This window comes from Canis lupus, chromosome 9 (genome assembly GCF_048164855.1).
Source record: "Canis lupus baileyi chromosome 9, mCanLup2.hap1, whole genome shotgun sequence".
Classification (NCBI taxonomy): domain Eukaryota; kingdom Metazoa; phylum Chordata; class Mammalia; order Carnivora; family Canidae; genus Canis; species Canis lupus.
The window spans coordinates 38,934,383-38,952,009 of NC_132846.1; the positions used below are offsets into that span (position 1 = coordinate 38,934,383).

General features: G+C 37.1%; 1 protein-coding gene and 1 long non-coding RNA gene across 2 annotated transcripts in view; one reads left to right on the plus strand and one right to left on the minus strand.

The window, feature by feature from the left end:
• KCNH5 (potassium voltage-gated channel subfamily H member 5) overlaps nucleotides 1-17,627 on the minus strand; it is a 278,213-nt gene that overhangs the window by 37,095 nt on the left and 223,491 nt on the right. The gene's annotated exons all lie outside the window — the stretch shown is intronic.
• Nucleotides 1-17,627, plus strand: part of LOC140640072 (uncharacterized) — a 60,930-nt gene that overhangs the window by 11,746 nt on the left and 31,557 nt on the right. The window contains exons 2-3 of the long non-coding RNA XR_012036730.1: nucleotides 7,615-7,830; nucleotides 11,206-11,408. This is a non-coding gene — a long non-coding RNA (uncharacterized lncRNA). The remainder of the gene's footprint in view (nucleotides 1-7,614; nucleotides 7,831-11,205; nucleotides 11,409-17,627) is intronic.

The following is a 17,627-nucleotide window of genomic DNA, read 5'->3' on the forward strand; positions in this document are numbered from 1 at the left end:
AGGTCATAAAGGACTTCAGTAGGAAGAGAAGTGTGAAGAGGATGTTAGGGCATGCTAGGTAGAGGAAGTAACTTGACCAGGAGCAGCAAAAGTTTCAAAAAGAATTTAGACAGATTTGTGATGACTTTATCTGTAAGTAGGGTTAAAGGGCAACATGATTATTCAGGAGTCATCTTTAACCTGTGGAAATTAATAATGTCACTGGCAAAATTATATTGTGGCGCATAGTCTAAGAAAGTGGTGCATGGTATTTCTTATCAATTAAATCTGAAAAAGTGTTCAATTTTTTGAGGGTTACATATTTTGGGGGAAATCTAATAAACTTTAAATACCTCCCTCTATAGTACACATTGCCTAAGACACGAACATTTTAAATCTTTTATTTATTTATTTATTTATTTATTTATTTATTTATTGTAGTCACACACAGAGAGAGAGAGAGAGAGAGAGAGGCAGAGACACAGGCAGAGGGAGAAGCAGGCTCCATGCACCGGAAGCCTGACGTGGGATTCGATCCTGGGTCTCCAGGATCGCGCCCCGGGCCAAAGGCAGGCGCCAAACCGCTGTGCCACCCAGGGATCCCTTAAATCTTATTTTAAAAGTTTAACAGAATTCTTCAAAGCCTGCCTTTGGACCTCAGGCTCAGAATCACTAGTCAAAACAATGAGACTATTTGGGTGTGGATTTTTTTCCCTTTTTGTGCCAGGGCATTTAGGAGTTCTTAGAGGGAAAGTTTTGAGGTCAGTGGTGAGATAACACAGCATTTGAAAAACAAGAAATTGTCAATGTGTTGGAGAACATCTAAGATACTATCTATTGAACATCGACATTTGCCAACTTAACAGAGAAAACTTTTGATAGGGAGTTCTATGACCCATTGAAACCATAAATCCCGAAGTCTTGCAGCTGCAATCACAGCACTATTGTGCAGACTTAAAATGCTTATATGAGAAAGTTCTTCACGAACATGACAACCGGACAAAGATTTATGTTCCTGTAGACCCAGGGCATGGGATTTGAGTGTTCCTCTTTGTCATATAAACCTGCAGGTAGCTTGAAGAATTGAAGCAAAAGTTTGCTTCATATCTCAGGGATTGCCAACAGAACATTATCTTTGATTTACAACAACAGTTTAATGGTATTTTATAACAGCCTCTAAACATAGAACATAATTAAATGTAAACCTTTTAGCAAAGTAAGATGGCCTTTTTGGAGGGGTGGGTTGGGAATGTTTTAACATCTGAATCAGCAGCATCAAGAATCCTTTCTCTTAACAGATGAACAGGCCATATAAATAGTTAAACTGCTTTCCATTCCCAGACATCAACATTTAAACAAGCTAGATCTGGTTAAACCAACAGGAGAATAAAGAGCTAGCAGGAGTTACCCTGTGACAGAATGGAGAACAATATCAACACATTTGTTAAACAACCATGTGGCCATAGTATAAAAATGTGTCAATGTCATCCATTGACATTATGGACTATGAGAGTACTTTTGCTATAGAAACACACAGTTCTTAGCATTATCTTCCATCTGTCCATTGTCCATCCTTGGGTGTATGTGTGTTTGTCTTATCTAATCTCAGAAACTCAGTAACAATAATACAATTGTATTTCTTGCCTAGCTGGTCAGATACAGGGAGCCCGGCTACTATTTCATCTGTTGCGCTCCTCTTGCTCACTAAACCCTGTCCCATTTTGCCCCGTGCTGACTTTCTAACATGACACCCAGGTTTGCCCCCCTTGCTTGAGCCCCACTCTGAAAAAGACTTCCTGTTCTAGTTCAGAGAAGAACAGGACAATAAAGAGATATAATCCCAAATGGATAACATCCCTAGGTTTGCATTTCATTCTGATTTTCTTCCTTTGTTTATTTTTATTAAGCTTATCTCATTATTCATATATTTTGACAAACTGCATCAAATAAAAGATATTTAATATGGAGATGAAAATGAAGCTTAGTCAACTCTACATCATAGCTGATTATTTAGTGTCAAGGAATCACTTTTGGATAATACTAAAAATGGAATTAATATCCACTAACATGTAAAGCCTTCCCCTTGTCTCTTTACAGCAATACAGACCAATGAGCCCTCCGTGCAGCAATGTAAACAAAGAACTCCTGGGAAGCTGTTAATAGTCTCATTTCTGGCTTCCTTTACTTACTCAACTAAATTTAATCTGCTCATTTCCAGATACATCTTATTTTTAAGTAGAAGTCATTTAAACATATGCCTTGATTTCTTTGAGTATGAAAAAAAAGGAAAATGCTTATACATGTAAAAAGACATCCCTGTTACATTTTTAAGGGCATTATAATCTTATATAACTATATCGACTGTCAGGTAAATAAGATTCATGATAGAGCTTTCCCAGCAAAACAAATATCCTGATAGATGATGTGGTTTGCATCTATTCCTTAAGAACTTTTTAGGATACTTAGTGCTTAAGATGTAGGAGGAAAAAAAAGACTGTATTATATTTTCAGATGAAGAGGATGATTGACAATACAAGGAGCTGCTCTACTAATAGGCTAGATTGGGATAGAAAAAAAAGTTTTCAGGGAAAGCTCAGGATAATGCAGATGGAGTGACCTTCTAATGTGATGCAGGCTCTGTAGATAGTGGAATATAGGCTGCTGGGAGATAGTGAACTGCTAGCACACCATGATTCAATTCTTTTAACGAACTGAACATACCAAGCCAACTTTCAGTTGAAATTAAGATTGACATCCATATTTTAGATTGTAAAAGCTCTGGCATCTCTTTTGCTATCTTGTAGGATCTGAGTTTTAATGCCTTCCCCTCACCCAGTGGTACCATACGCCTGGAGAGGATGCACCCACATGGGTGGTAGTTGCAGCTTACTTAGAATGATTTTTTTAAATGTATTTTCAGAGAAAGAGAATGTGGGAAAGAAACTTTTGGCTAAAAATTTTAGGCAGTTTTGGTTTTGGCTTCTATTTTACAACAGTCTCTACAATTGTGTGTTTGGGTTTTCTTTAAGATTTTATTCATTTATTCCTGAGAGACACAGAGAGAGAGGCAGAGACATAGGCAGAGGGAGAAGCAGGCTCCATGCAGGGAACCTGATGCAGGACCCCAGGATCATGCCCTGAGCCAAAGGCAAATGCTCAACCACTGAGCCACCCAGGTGCCCCTGTAATTGTGTTTTAATAAATATCTATGCAAAGACAGAATAGCATTCGTGGTTTAGATGAAAAGCACTGTAAGTTGCTAATTCTGCAAAAGTTTTCTGTAGCCAAGGACAAATTTAGTATAAGAAAAGACCACTAGCCTCGAAGTGAGACCATTGGGGTGTAAATTCCATTGGGGCTCGACTTAATCTTAACCTCTACAGATCTCAGTTTTCTGGATTATAAAATGGAATGGTAATATCCTCTTCCAAGTCTTGGTAGGATTAAATAAACTAACATCTTGAAATTGGTGGCATGAAGAGTGTACAGCATATTTTAGAAGTTTTAGAATAGCTAATGTCATAAGCAGCAAAACAGTACAAGGTACCTTATAGTATATGACTCAGCTAATTTGAGATTTATGAATGATCCTCATTTCTTTTAGGTTTTATTATCAGGCTTTAATAGAAATAAGTTAACATAAAAATGAGTTGAGCAAAAATCCTAAATAAAGTGAATAAAAATAATTCAATTAAATTTTTATGAAAACTGAAAGTAGAAACTCTTAAAGATTTCATAGACTGAGCCTATGTTGAAAAGGTGATGATGAGATGCCTGGGGGCTCAGCGGTTGAGCATCTGCCTTTGGCTCACTGTGTGATCCTGGGGTCTGGAGTGAGTCCCACCCACATCAGGCTCCTTGAGGGAAGCCTACTTCCCCCTCTGCCTATGTATCACCTCTCTTTCTCTCTGAGTCTCTCATGAATAAATAAATATTTAAAAATCTTTTTTAAAAAGGTGAAAAGCTCTTGCACAGCAAATATCTAATTTTATAGATGAGGAAGAAGGGCAAGAAATTTTTTAAAAATAAGAAGGAATAAACTGCTACATTAGTTTAGCTCTCTGAGAAAGATGAGTTTAGATACTCATTTTTAGTGAATTAAAATCTCTAGTCTGGTTCCCACAAAACAGCCAATGAGATTACAAATATTTAAAGCTCACAAGTGGTGTTCCTCAAAGTATTTTCTTTTTTTTAAGATTTTAATTTATTCATGAGAGACACATAGAGAGAGGCAGAGATATAAGCAGAAGGAAAAGTGGGCTCCCCATGGGGAGCCTAATGTGGAACTTGATCCCAGAACCCTGAGATCATGACCTGAGCAAAAGGCAGACACTCAGCTACTGAGCCACCCAGGTGCCCCTCTCAAAGTGTTTTACATGAAGCATCCAAATTATAATCATTTAGTGTAGATTCCAGGGTCCCACTTCAGACCAAATCAGAATCTTTGAAAGCCAGTCTCATGAATCTAAATTTTAACCAACCACCTCCCTTATTCCCCACCACCCGCCACCACCCCAGGTGACTCTTCCACACAGTTTAGAACCACGAATCTAGTACAATTAGTTTTCAATCTTGGCTGCACATTAAAATCACTCTGAGAACATTAAAAAAAAAAAAAAAAAAAAGGATACCTATGCCTTGTTCCAAACCAATTTAAATTAGAATCTGTAGGGTGAGGCTCAGCATCAGACTTTTTTTCAAAGCTCCAGAAATGATTGTAACATGCAGCCTGAGTGGAAAAACACTGCTTGCAGCCCTCCAAGATTTCCTGCTTCATCTATCAAGGTAGGTGAAAGTTAGGAATCAGTCTCAAAACACAAACTTGCCTTTACTTGCAGGTGTCCAGCTGGAGGCTGGCATGGCCCCTTACCACCTATATTTGGTATGTTGCCTGTGTCCACAGAAAATCAAATCTCTGGATGTGTTGCATTCAATTCCACCCTATATCTTGGCAGTTTAATTCCCAGAATGAAATTGCTGCTAAAAAGAGGGTTCTCACTTCATTTATTATTATTTTTTATTCCATGGCAACTTTTTGTCACATAGTAGTCACTCAACACATATTTGTTTTTTGGATGTGGATCTGTTAGTCTTTTTGAACTATTATAACAAAATATCATAAACTGAGTGGCTTATCAATAGCAGAAATTTATTTTTTCCCATTCTGTAGGCTAAGGAGACCAAAACACATGCAGCAGATTCATGTCTGGTGAAGGGCTGTTTTCTGTTTCATAGAGGGCAGCTTTTCTCTGTGGCCTCATAGGGTATATAGGGCAAAGGGATCCTTCCCAGGCCTACTTTTATAAAGGCACTAATCCTATTCATTAGGGCTCTGGTCTTATGACCTAATTACCTCCCAAAAGCCTTTCCTCCTCATACCTTCATCTTAGGGTTAGAATTTCAACATATGAATTTTGGGGGTCTGGGGACACATTCAATCTATAGCAATCTCTTTGTCTTTAGTAAGTTCTGTATTCCATTGTGAAGCCATACTGGTAGCTCAAGTGCCAGACCACCCAAACTGAACTTAGAACTTACAACTTACCAACTTGCAGTCTTATTTTTCTAAATTTATATAAATCAAATTATCTGTTTCAATCTACCACCACATCACACAAAAACAGAATAATTTCCACCAAATTTGGAGGGCATATTTCATGTATATGTGATATACATGAAATTCACATATTGGGGAGCATCATGAGGAGCTAAGCAGCCATCCACAGTAGGTAAGACACAATGAAAAGCCTAAGAGACTGCCACTGGAAGAATAGGGTATATGCACCGGGTATCGCAGTCAAAGGAAATAGAGTTGTTCAAATATGAGGCCATTATCAAAAATCACAAGGACAGAAACTTTGAATGGCAGGGCTCGATTTGCAAAGAAATTGTTTCTTCACATGGACAATTCTTGGTAGCTTCAAGGTAAGCAATAACAGGTATTTGTTTAACAATGGCTAATGTTTCTCCTGAGCACAGCTGTGGAAGTCACTAGAAATTTGCTGAATGGGTAGGTTTTGAAAGAAAGCCCTCTTATCCAGGAAGAGAAAGCTAGTTGTGTAGCACCATGTGTACTTAGGACTTTATCCCATAGAAAAGACAAGAATTAGCCCTGGTCCTGGTTTGGAATGGCTAGTCAACAAAGCAATAATTAAGTTCTTGAACTGCCATCCAAAAATATGTTTCCATATTAATTTTTTTATATTAAAAAACTTTAAACTCTTCTAACCTCAAGGAACTAAAGAGAAAAGAATATTGAAAGATTTCTTTGGTGAAGACAATTTATTAAATATTAATTTACATTTGTGTAACTATTGATTTTTTTAAAAACCTTTCTGCTATTACCTCACTTACTGTTCACAGTAATTTCTTGAATTCTGGAAAACACATTCATAAATGAAAAATTAGTCAACTTTCTGAAGATTTGGGTTTGGGTTCTAGGACTGTTACTTTGCCACTTAACATTGAGGGATCTTAGCAAGTTTCTTTGTTTCTGTAGGACTTGGTTTTCTCACTTATAAAATGGAGACAATGATCTGTTTCCAGAAGTAACATAAAAAATTGCATTTTCAGTACATTTCTAAACTGTAAGAGTTATGGAAGTTTCAGATCTTATAATTATTCTAGTTTTAAAGATAACCAAATTAAGGCACAAGAGGTTAAGGTGGTTGGTCACCCAAGGAAAGAAGAAAGTAAGAAATGTTACTGTGGTTAAAAATATAGATTTTGTAATTCCTAGTCAATATTTTTTTCTATATTATCACAGATAATCTTAGAATATTGCTAAGTAGACTTACTGACAACAAATCAAGTAAAAACATATATCTACAGACACACACACACACACACACACACACATACACATAGAGATAGAGAAAGAATTTATTATGATGGTCTGGGATATTAAACAATGGTAAAAAGAGCTTTTCATTTCTTGGCCATATCTTTGGGAAAGCAAGTATAACCACATGAGTTTATATATTCTGAAGTAACAAGTAGAATAATTGAATGAAACCTTACTTTCCTTGACAATGGCACCGGTCTTCACGCTATGGTCAGCAATCATGGTCAATCACTCACCCAAGCAATCTTTCAAAGGCCTCTGAGAAAACCTCCTCAGATTCAAAATGTCTAAAACATCAGGGACTTTCTTTCTACACCATATGCTTATTACCAGGAGCTTGAGAATCAGAATTTTAGAAAAAATTCAAGTAAAACACAGCTTTCAGAACACCTCTAATCCAAAAGACTGTTGGGCAGAAGGTGTAACAAAAAGAAAATGAAGGAAGGTGGGAGAAACCAGGAAACCATTTCTCCCTGAGAAACCAGAGAGAATGTAAAGGATATGTCCTTCTGAGAACATATCAGCAGACCTCTTCAGTTTGGTCTTTGCCTCTACATTTTGTTTTGCCTGGAGTGTAGGAGAGGGAGTTCTTTACTACTTTGCTTCCCTATAGGATACTGACATTAGAGAAGTTGCCCACAAGAGTAAAGGTCAAATCTCCAGGCTTTTAATGCACAAAAGTTATCCTGTGTGGTAAAGCAAATCAGTGGCAGGTTATTCAGTTTTTCTATGTAGATAACAAGCTCATGAGGTAGAAAGTCTCAAAATGTCATTTGTCTCCCCATCTTCAGGCCTGTGTTGTCCCAGACAGAGCAGCAGTCACACTACTTCTAAAGAATAATGTGCTGTCTTCACACTACAAAAGGTTGTCATCCTAGAAAAGGCAACTTTAACCTAAAATCTATGTCAAGTTGAGTCTCACTTTCCAACAAAAGCAGTATTTCCTTAGAATACCTAACACTGTATGGGAAGTTCAAAAATACCAAGTTCATCAGCTCTGTAAACAGGTATAAATTTAAAACCTATATGATATATGATTTAAAACATTTAGAGAACTAATTACATGTATTTTTATTTAAAGAATCCTTGGAAGAGGGATTTTGGTTAGAGGCAAGGGGCCAGAGAGACCTTTGGAATAAAGGCTGAATGGGGGTTGAACATTGTGGGGGTCTAGGATAGTCATCACAGAGGTCCATGAGATCAGACAGACTGGCTGGGTAATATTAGCCCTGCTTCCCATATGGATCATATGGGATGTAAGTGCCGGGACTCTCTAAATAGAAAATGTTGCACACTTGGAAATATTCACAATTTCCATACAGAAGAGCCATTTCCCTGGTTATCCTTATTGTCAGGACAGCTTCATTCATAATCTAAGTATTTCACCTTATAGCTGAGCCATTTTCTCTCTCTCCTTTTAGGGAGGAATAGGTGATGACAAAAACTGATCACAATCCCCTGCATATTTTAAGGTCAGGCAATTGCTGCTCTGTCAATGGCTTTCCAGTCTTGCTGCCCACATGACCCATTTGCAGGGAATCCTTACCCTCTATAACTGCTAACTGTGGTTCAGAATCTGAAGGGGGACCCAAGAATCTGCACCTTGATAAAGCATCCAAGTGATTCTGGTGTACTTAGTTCACAATCCTCACTTTTCCCTATGGTCTGATCTAAATCATCCTCCAAAATGTTCAAGGCCATGAGGCATCTCCTCCATGTTACCTGCAACCCTTTGGGTCAAAATCTTTTTGTCTGGTATTCCACTGGTAGAGATTGAATAGTCTTTTAAAGTGTAAATATATGTATGTAATATGTAATATGTACATTATATTGTGAAATATATGTGTGTTACATACATATATGTATTTTTATATATTTATATGTATTTGTTAAAAATTTTATACACATTTTATAAATGTACATTTATATACATGTTTATACATGTACATAATATATAAATGTTATATATTTTGTGCATATGTCTGCTATACCTATATGTTATAAATGATTCATACGTACTATGATTCTACTTGTACTCATTAGGGGAGAATACTTTATTCTCTTCTCATTATGTATCCAAATGAAGTAACTGTTACAAGGCTAATATTACTAGCATTTTCCTTTGTCTTATACTTTCTTCTACCCAGAAAAGGAGTGATCTCTCTGGTTAGCTAAGTTGGAAAAAGAAGCTGAGCCTATCCATTTCCTCTCCTCTAAGAAGTCTTTCCTGTAGAGATGGAGCATTTGGCCCATCTACTGAGGCAAGAGGGTATCAGAGCAGGTTCTTCCATATTAGGGAAGAGCTTTGGTTTCCCAGCCAGATTAGTGCCTAGATGGTAAACACACCTGATTTGGCACTAACATGTAGAAAGTCCACTTGATAAAACCCTAAAGCCATATCTTCACATCAGCTTTCTTAGTAATCATAGTCATATTTTGTTCTCTCAGTTGATTCCAAATATGAGCGGAACATAGGATATTCTATCTTGGATCCCTTGTATCTTCACAATGCCGCAAAAGATAGATGTCAGACTTGGCCAAAGAATGGCTATTTCTAAGCTCAAAAAAGCTGTGTGAGAATAAGATTTGTAGGGAGTGGGGATGCAGGAAAGATTAGAAGTTCGAGGAGGTAAGAGGAAAGTATGAACTCACCAAAGGGAAAATATATGTTACAATTTTCTCATGACCCTGCTCTGTTACAGATTTTTTTATAGCATTAACTTCTCTTCAACAAATTGAACAATTCTAGCCTTTTTAACATTTTTATAGAGATATTATTTATGTTATAAATTTTATATACTATAAATCCATGTAATAATAACTATATTCAGTTCTTTATTAAATAGAAGGCACTCAAATATTGATTCACTCACCTGCCAAACATTTTTTGAACATTACAGTACAAAATACTACTCTAGGTGCTATATGATTATTCACAATCTTTGGCCTCAAGCAGTTTACAATTTGGTGAGAACAATGGACCCAAAATAAAAGGTATAATCAAAGATTCAAGCAATAAGCTCAAGGAACTACTATTCTAAGTTTACTCTCGTGTCCAGATGATGCCATTCAGGATACAGGGTGAGGGTGACATTGTTGCCTTCAGAAAAAAATTGACGTTTTTGACTGGAGACTTTTTCTCCCATCCATGAGTTGCTCTTTTTTAAATGACAGATCTTTCTTCCTGCTTTTCTTTTAATTAATAACCTTGTGGAATATTTTTCACTAAAAACGAATTTTACCTTTGCTATGAAATGTCAAACACGAATAACATGAGCAACATTTTCTTGTAGGGAATATTATGAAAAGGAAAGATATTAGCTCACCTTTTCTTTAACAGATCTGACTAGTGAGCCTGTTCAAGCAATATTTCTCTTTCTTCACATACCAGTGACCTTTCTTTATTATGTTCTTTCACAAGCAGATGAATGGATGCAAATAGCATTGTTTTTTGTTTTCTTTTTAAATAAGTCCTTCAGAGATGTCCTAATGTTAAAGGCAGGTGAAATTAACAATCTTTTGCAAGAAAATGTAGTTGCCTTTCACTTCTAAAAGTGCAATGCAAATTTAATTTCAGGTTCTAAATAAAAGAATGAACTTAGCCCTTGGTTTACAAAACGACTAGGTTAATACTAGATGTAGCTAGGAAAGGTTTTTTTTGTTTTGTTTTTTGTTTTTGTTTTTTTTCCCATCTTTCCCATTGCTTTCCCTGAGTGTCACCCATTAAGGCAAACACACATTTGCATAGTAACTGTTTCTGTGGTCACAGGGGCATAGTTAGGAGAAGTATTTCAATGAAGAGCAGAAAGACTGCAGAAGAGCAGTTTGACTGCTCAGACAGTCAAACTTGATAGATACAACTCAGGATGTTTAGAACCTATAGTTAAAGTGCAAGTTTTATATCAAATTATATTGGCTAATGCTAATCTTAGCGCACACAACAATAACAGAGCAAGGATGTTGCTCATTAACCTAGGTTAGAGAAATGCAATCCTTGAGTGAAAAGTGACAAAACTGGACTTGACATCCCAACTCCTGCCTGTTCTCTCAATATGTATCATCAACCAAATTATTTCATCAAATGTTAGAGGCCACAGTTGGGAGTTTACCCCTAATAGTTATGCTAAATGTGGGGAATTTAGAAAGAGGTAGAGATAGATATTGTTTTGTGTTAACAGAAGAAAGTAGGCATCTCCTTTGAGAAAACGCAACATTATTCGGGGTATGTGTAGAAAGGTTTGTTTCTGCACTTTTCAGCATATTTTACTGCTGTGTATTTAATTCCTTACATATTACATTTTGTTTACAAGAGAGGGAATCTACTTCTACAGAGATTAGACTGAAGTGCTTTGTTAATGTTTCTCTTACTTTGTCATCACCAGTGACTGACAGACAGCTATAGCCTGATCGTCCCTTCCCATTAGAATTTTGGAAGAGAACCTTGGGCAACAGTCTGGCATGGCATTTCTGAAGTGCGTCCGCATCACTATCTTCATCCCCATCACCACTGGCATCATCACTGCTAACATTCACTAAAACCTCATATGAGATACTCTGTAAGCACTTAATCCAACAAGTCTGTGAGGTAAGTACTAAATCCCAAATTCCATGAGGACAAGGAAGTATCTGGTTTATTTACTCCTGGATATTCTGCATTTAGAAAAGTGCCTGGAACTTAAGAAGCACTCCATGGACATTTATTGGCTACTGTCAATCTCATTTTATAGACGTATGAACAGAGGCATAATGAGTACACTTATGTGCACAAGACCATACACTTGAACCCAAAGCTGACTTTCTAGTCCTTACAAAGAGAGATGTTAGAACATTCCCTGGGGAAGAGTAGAGATACCCCTTGCCTATGGTTGTAAACAGGATCACTTTTATTTTTGAATTAGGTGGATGCTATGGCCCTCTTCTTCCCAATTGTTTAAGAGTGAAGGAGCCATGTGTTTGGACCACACTTCCCCCTTTCCTTCACTAAAACAGCTAAAGATTAATTCTAAATTACATGTCTAATTCTAGTGAAGAAATAATTCAAGCGCTGCCTAAAGAATCCCAAATATTGCCATTTCCCTTGACTATTTTTGGACAAATTTTAACCAGTCAAGATGTATTTGCTCACAGTAGTCCAATGGCAAGTCTAAATTTTTCATGTTTCATTTCACAAAGAATTTTCTAATTTATCAAAAGTATAATCTTTACAAATTCTTATTGAACCTGCATTCAAAACTATCCTAATAATTATCAGAATTAAAAAAAATAAATCAGATACCTCTTTTCCTGCTACTTTCCCCTCGGTGCATAATGGCTATCAGGCTTTATCTACTACTAGAAAGAGAAACAGCACACACTGCATTAAATCAATGAATTCTGCAATATTATTACTTTTGAATGAACAAATGTCACTGGAGTGCTAGAGAGCAAAGAGCAGTTGAAGGTATGGGATAACAGACTTTTCTGTCTCTAGGAACTAGCTTAACAGCCAATGTCTCAAGACAGGGTATCTATTGAATACATAAAACCCTGCAAAGCAACTTACAGTAAATATTGAAGAAAATGCTACTGTGGTGAGTGGTACAGGCATAGAGAGAAAGGAGAGATCACATGGAGCTGGAGGATAGGAGAATGGAGAAAATGGAGACAAAGCTGATCCTTGAGGAAGAAGCTGAAGTCATAGGATAAGATGATCAATTTATTTTATAAAATAGTAATTTAAGTTTCATCATGAGTTTTTCCCCAGGTCGCCTTCCATTTGTCTAAATCTTGATGATTTCACTGTCCCATATTTTAAAGATGTCATCTCAAATGTTTAGTTCAGAGAACAGTAGTCTTTTTGGATCTCAAGAAAGGAATAACTTAGGCCTTGTTCTCCATTGAAAATAACCACTTGTGTTGCTGTATGAATTGCTATAGTTTGTCTTTATCATAGCTCTGGTCACTCACATTAGTCTGATTTTATTTTGGTGAGGTATTAAATACATCTCTGAAGTATTAACCAAAATTAATCAACTGTATCTTTGACGGACTGGAACACACCTGACTATTGAATCCTGCCATCCTCTGAAATTTAAAGTAGCAGTTTTCTAAATTGCTACTAAATCATATTTTTCTGAAAGGGGTTTGGACAAAAAGAAAAAATACCTGGATTTGAAATTCTATGGCAGATTTATTTCTGAAATATGGATATTTGACCAAGGAAAACACAGAGGTGCCTGTGCTTCCAGAAAGAGATTGATATGTTTGTTTTATAAAATTTACTCAAAACTTGGAAATTCAAGTGTCTTACATGCTGTTTGGTATGGTAAATCCAGTTTACCCTCAAGCATCAGATAAACTTTCATAATAATTACATTTGTTGCAAGTTTTTTTCTGCTGACAGACTTGTCTTGATGGTTCTTTTAATTTTTAAAGTTCTCTGTCTGTCTGTCTCTCTCAGCATTGTTTGAGCTTCATTAATGTTGTCAACCTTCACAGAATTGCTGGTTCATAATTAAAAATACCCTTTTAAAAAGAATGTGCCGGGATCCCTGGGTGGCGCAGCGGTTTAGCGCCTGCCTTTGGCCCAGGGCGCGATCCTAGAGACCCGGGATCGAATCCCACATCAGGCTCCCGGTGCATGGAGCCTGCTTCTCCCTCTGTCTGTGTCTCTGCCTCTCTCTCTCTGTGACTATCATAAATAATTAAAAAAAAAAAAAAAAAAAAGGAACTAGACTGCCTTTAAAAAAAAAAAAAAAAAAAAAAAAAAAAAAAAAAAAAAAAAGAATGTGCCAAGTAGAATGGCCTAGGAACCCCCAAACAGAGATTTTTTTTTTTAGCTTGGCAAAGTTACCAAATCCAAATCTCTCATAGTTTTTCTCACCAGAGCAAACAGCTATATTGCAACCTTCTTTGCAAACACTTGGGAGAAGTCAGCTGCATTAGAATAAAGGGACTGAGGCCCTGCCAGGCGCTTTCTTTACTCCACACCACCACTCCCACCCACAACAGCCTAAAGAGAAAGTCTTCCTGGTATATGATTTCAGTAACAAGCCACTTGGTGACTGTCAGGTGTGGAAATGTTGCTATTAACAAGCCAGCAGTCAGCCTCATTTTATGGAATCACAACTCTGGAAGGCTGGATTTGATCTCTTGTACTTGCTTTTGTTGGCACAGCAGACCCTTCCCCATATGTAATAGCGCACTCTATCACGGTAAGTGGGTCGTTTGACAACCCAGTTTCTGAATTTCCAAATTTAAGAAACTCTCTTTTCTCACTCAAGAGGGGGTTATGTATCTTCCTGTCATGGGAAACAAAAAACTTTCAAAGGACCTGTGTTACATATTACCCATTTAACATGCTGGGATTATGACGCCATTCACAACCACATTTATAGTCGTTGCTAAAGCACCTGTAAAAGAGGGAAGCAAATTTCTAGACAGGGTCCAGTGCCCCACATTACTTCTGTGGGCTGCTGTTCAGGGAACCTAGCTGCTTCTGACAAGCAAAATTAGCTGTTACAGTCTTTCCTCTACAGTTTGCATTCCAGATTGTGAGTTTCCTAAGGAAGAGTGCCTCTACTGAACTGCTACAGATGACTGCACTCTCTAAAGGATAAAACTGTGGACACAGAGCAAGCCCCAGTGAAATCAAATGCCAACTTCTGAAAGTGTTGGATAAATCGAGTATACCTGATTCAGAAAGAAGAGGCAGAAAATGAATGACTTTCTCTGGGAGAAATTACTGTAGCCTCCCTGGGTCATCTGAGTGTCTCTGATTATTTGGTAGGATGACTTGATTTGATTCCTTTGGGGAAGATCACTTGATTAGAATGTCAAAATCTATGAAATGCACCTCTCAGATGGGAAAAAAATGGACATTCCAGGAAGGCAGATACCATTTTGGTCAAACAGTTAACTATTAAGAATTCAGTCTAACCACAGAGCAGATCTCTATTTTTTCATTTGCAAGATATATATTTATAGTGCTCTAAAATGCTTCCTAGTCTACATATATTGATATGTATTAATACGATATTTATTTTATTTTATTGGCAATAGTCTGAACTCACTATAAACACCTTGAAACCCCTCCTCTGAATAACCAAAAGTCTTCTGATATCTGTTGTAAGATGTTACAAAAGCTACTTCTCAGAATCAGCATGGAATCCTTTTGAATGCATGTCTATTGAGCTCAATATTTTCTCAGGTTCCTTAGAGGACAGAAAACGCAGAGTCAGTAGATTAAGCTCAAAAAATGAAGGGAAGAAATTCCTACAAGGACAAACTATATAATCAAATTTAGATGTTATCTTGGGGACTGGGGAGGGAGGAATTCCCCCAAAAGAGCTCTGCCTGAAAATATACTAAAATACAGATCATGAACAGATCCAAACTTAATATTATATATGTGTATACATATGTATACATACCTATTATTATATATTATACAATTTATATTATATATATAATATACATATATATATTACCACAGAGGTGATCCATTGAATTAGTTTTCCATAACAGAGAAGGAAAAAGATACATAAGAAATTAGCATAGGAAAAATTGAACATATTCAAAATTCAAGTCAATACCAAAAGTGATTAGGGAAGCATATATTACATATATTTTACTCTTAATATTAATAGAAATCCTTGCTTTTTCATTGAAAAGGAAGGTTTCCTTTAAATGAAGATGGTGTGACATAACATTGTACTTCCAAAGACCCCTCATCAAATATTAATTAAGAAGCCTTAGACACATGGATACGAACAGTCTGGTATCCAGCTATGATGACCCTAAAAATGCAGCATTGTAAGGCAGGACTCAGTGGACGGTTGGCTACTTTGAGGATTCCCAAGAAAAAAAAATTTATAAAATGTCTACCTCCTTGTGTTAAATACTCTTCTGACTATACCAAAGGCTTGTTTCCCTCATTTACTACCAGAATGCATATTTTCTTGCAATAAAAATAAACTCTAGTTTTGAAAAAAGGAGCTATCGAACAGTATAATCTACTGTCAAGTATGTTGGTAAATTATTGAATCCTGCCCCCACTGTGAAACTTGAGAAACTCTGTCCTTAAATAGTCCTTTGGAGGCATTATCGAAGAGTGAGGGATCTGTGAACCTATGTCCTGGTAACTAAATGTGGAAAAGTTCTTTATTCTGTCTGGAAGCAGATCAAGAGAGCCCTAAATAGAAGCAGCTTAAGGAATCAAAAGACTGCATAATTAAGTCTCTGCTTCCTCTAAATGCACATGATAAACTTCTGGAATTGCTGAAAGTCTGCCTCTTTTATTTAACCACCATCAGGGGAGTGAGAGCCAGCTTGGAGCTGAGACACGGAGGCTGGAAGCTCAGAGCAGCTATCAGCTGTGTTGCCATGAGCAAGTCCCCTCACCTCTCTTAGCTCCCTTCCCTGCGGTGGTGATTTGAAACTCAAATGGGACAGTGCCTATGGTGTGTAAACTTGCAAGGCGGTGAGCTCTGTCAGTTTGGAAGGGAAAATTCTACAAGCCGCAACACGTAGGCAGGGCTACTGTCAAGGGTGCTGGTAGTTCACAGTGAATTTGCAATCCTAACGATCAGCTAAGAGAATGAAAATTACAGCTGCTCCCTGCTCAGGTTCAAGGATGTATGCAGATACTTCAAAGGAAACAAGAAAAAAAAGTTTGTTCTTCCAAGTCCTTTTGAATGAGAGGAAGGTACTGTTCTGACAATCACAGCCCCTGGCATCAGGTGATCTTAATTCAAGCAATGATGTCAAAATCGCTGCATTCTGAAAGTGCTAGAGAGACTGCTGCACCGTGTGGAATCTGCGGGCCTCAATGGCTCAAAACTGCAGCTGAAAGTTAACTCTAATTGTGATTTAGCACTATTAGTAATGGTCCTTTTCATAATCCTATTTCATAAGGCTCTTTGCCAAAATTGTCAAGGGTATCATTTGTTTTTATGGATGACAGTGATTATTCCAGTCAATGATGATAAAAACTGTGCTGGCCAATATTGTCTGCTTCACTTTTTACTCGTTCACTGATTCACTCATTCAATTACCTGGCAGGCACTATTCTGATCATTGGCAATAGAGATCACAGAAAATATCTACTTCAAGGAGCTCGTTGTTGAGTTGAAAACAACAAAAATGTATATAGGAAACCAAAGTACTGCAATCAGTGTTATGAGAGAAGCATAGATTCTACAGAATACTTCAGAGTTTTTATGGAAACCGTATTATCTTTTGTTCCAAATGTGGACAGTGAGTTTTAGTGACATCTTTTTAGTGGCATGACAAAAATTGCAGGTATGTGAAATGAATGTATTCCTGTATTTTGTTCCACTGGTATACCAGGGTGGAAGAAAGGGAGAACAAAGTAGTAAAGTTGGAACGCCCCTTATCACAATCTGCCGCTACCTCTTCAAAGATGCCAGTACTGACCTCTCAAATACATGTAGTCTACAACATGTATCCACCAACTACTCAAAGCCTCTTTGGTATTCAATTCCAGTCTGTTTTCCATCCATAAAAGGTAATTTTTCCAGAGATGCTTCATTGCTTACAGAAAAAAAAGACATTCTGTGCCACTGGATTCACCAGGATAAGAATGCTTTCTGGAGAGAAAAATAGTTACTGAATTTTGAGCCTGTGCTAATGCAAGAATGAGCCGAACCCACTATTTCTTACTATTTTAACATTAAAATATAGGATTGGAAAAAAAATATATATATATAGGATTGGTGCTATCCCTACCCATAAGATGGCCAGCTGGCTTCTACTACTCCTGCTTAAGAACAGTGCCGTTTGTGGAAAAGGACGCTAACTTTAT